Source organism: Pteropus alecto, unplaced genomic scaffold, assembly GCF_000325575.1.
Source record: "Pteropus alecto unplaced genomic scaffold, ASM32557v1 scaffold76, whole genome shotgun sequence".
Lineage (NCBI taxonomy): Eukaryota > Metazoa > Chordata > Mammalia > Chiroptera > Pteropodidae > Pteropus > Pteropus alecto.
In genome coordinates this window covers 9145604-9147551 of record NW_006443138.1, presented here as the reverse complement: position 1 = coordinate 9147551, position 1948 = coordinate 9145604, and the positions used below count along the sequence as shown (strand labels likewise).

At 36.1% G+C, this 1948-nt stretch overlaps 1 pseudogene; it reads left to right on the top strand.

The window, feature by feature from the left end:
• Positions 1-528: 528 nt before the first annotated feature.
• On the top strand, positions 529-647 carry LOC112472475 (annotated as a pseudogene).
• The last annotated feature ends 1301 nt before the right edge of the window (positions 648-1948 follow it).

Below are 1948 nucleotides of genomic sequence, written 5' to 3'. Positions count from 1 at the left end.
CTTCCCTAAAGTGAAAACTTGATGTTGAGGGAGCTACCTGCTATCCGTACAGGTAGCTTGTGCCTCCTCATTGAGCAGATCATAATCTGTATATTCTAAATTCAATACACCAACTCCAGCTTCTCAACACAGAAATGATCAAAGTAAAAGAGGAAAGAGAGTAGAAAATAAGATAAAAATCAAGAATGAATGTAGTACATACAAGACATTCTATGCCATCCCATCAACTTGCTGGAAATTGACTCTAAGCTTCACCCAACACAAAAAAAGGAAACGCGATTAGATACATGAGTCAAAGTAGTACTCGGGAGAAGCTGAAGTATCCCAATATCGAGTTAGAAGTAAACATGGTCTGCGTAGAAGACCCTGTGTGATGTGAACAGCATCTTCACTGTCATATTTATAGATAATACTGTTTGAGTTTCAGGGTAGACCAGTGGCCAGGTCATGCTAAAGCTTATTTAAACAAAAACAGTTCTTAATGGGATGTGCCAGTAAGATGGTCTGGCTTAATTGAAAATAGCAACAGTCTACAGCCGTGCTACCCTGAACAAACCCGATCCCATCTCATCTTGGAAGCAAAGCAGAGTCAGGTCTGGTTAGTACTTGGATGGGAGACCATCTAGGAAGACCAGGTGCTATAGGTGTAAAAACTTTTTTAAAAAATAAGGGATCTTAAGCTGACAAGGTCCTTGCAATCTGTGAGATCAACCAAGGGTTGCCTCGCCTAAAAAAACAACAACAACAAAAGATTTTAAGACATGTTCCCCTCAAGGGAAGAACCATTCCTTAGGGAGCATTCTGGAAAATTTGAGAGGTCTCTTTTTTGGTTGTCCTTACCATATTTGTGAGGCACTTCAGGCATTTAATGGGAAGGAGCTAAGGATGCCAGACATCCACACTGCATGGGAGCATCCCACCCAATGAAGATTTGTTTCCCACCTCCACACTTTTAGCATGTCTTGCCAGACATTCAGCTACTGAATACATACTTGGACATGTGGTGGCATTTCAAGATGGGAATTACATTTTTGTATTATTTTATCACTGACTCAAACTATGTCATAAGATACAAATTATTTTTATGTTACATTTATAAATAAGACTAGTTCATTTGCTAATTTTTCATTTTTTCCATTTGACAGTTTGTAATTTGCCATGACATTATCACTACCTTGATTAAGGTTCTTTCCTTTTTTTCTTATCATTTACATGTGGCAGGTTATTATTACTTATCATTCCACTAGTTTTAATTAGGGTCCAACCACTCCTCTGTCCTTTAATTTTCTTTTCTATATAGAGAATAGCTTCTAGCCTTTTTATCTTAAATCTAAGTACTCATCAGAAGTAACGGTAAGCACCTGACTGCTTCATTATGTTTTCTAGTACTGTCGTGCCTTAACACTTACATATTAATACGTAGCCTATATAATTTTATTATAAATTACGTTGTTTTCCTTTATTTTATAGTTAGATCATTATATTATTCTTTTTAAATGTTACTTTTTAAATTAAGATATTTTTATGATATTTTATTATCTCTGAATTTCAATTCATAATAAAAAAGGAGGAAATAAAAAGTATTTGTTATCAACAGGCAGCTTTGCACATGATAGAAGTGAAGGCCACCTCTATCATAGGAATGAGTAGTTCCTAGAAAATTAGATCAGCATCTCATTTCTTGATTGGATATCCACTTATGTAGCACATGGGTCAATCTGTATCCTATACCTAGGTAAATAGGAGAAAAGGAATCAGAGCAAAATATAGCAAAATGTAGGAGAGGTGTCAACAAGCTAGCCTGCACCCCTATTTAAAGTGGCAAGGATTGTGCAATCAGGCAAGAGAAAGATATAAAAGGCATCCAAATAGGAAACAAAGAAGTCAAACTGTCACTATTTGTGGATGACATGATTCTCTATATAGAAAACCCTAAAGACTCCACAAG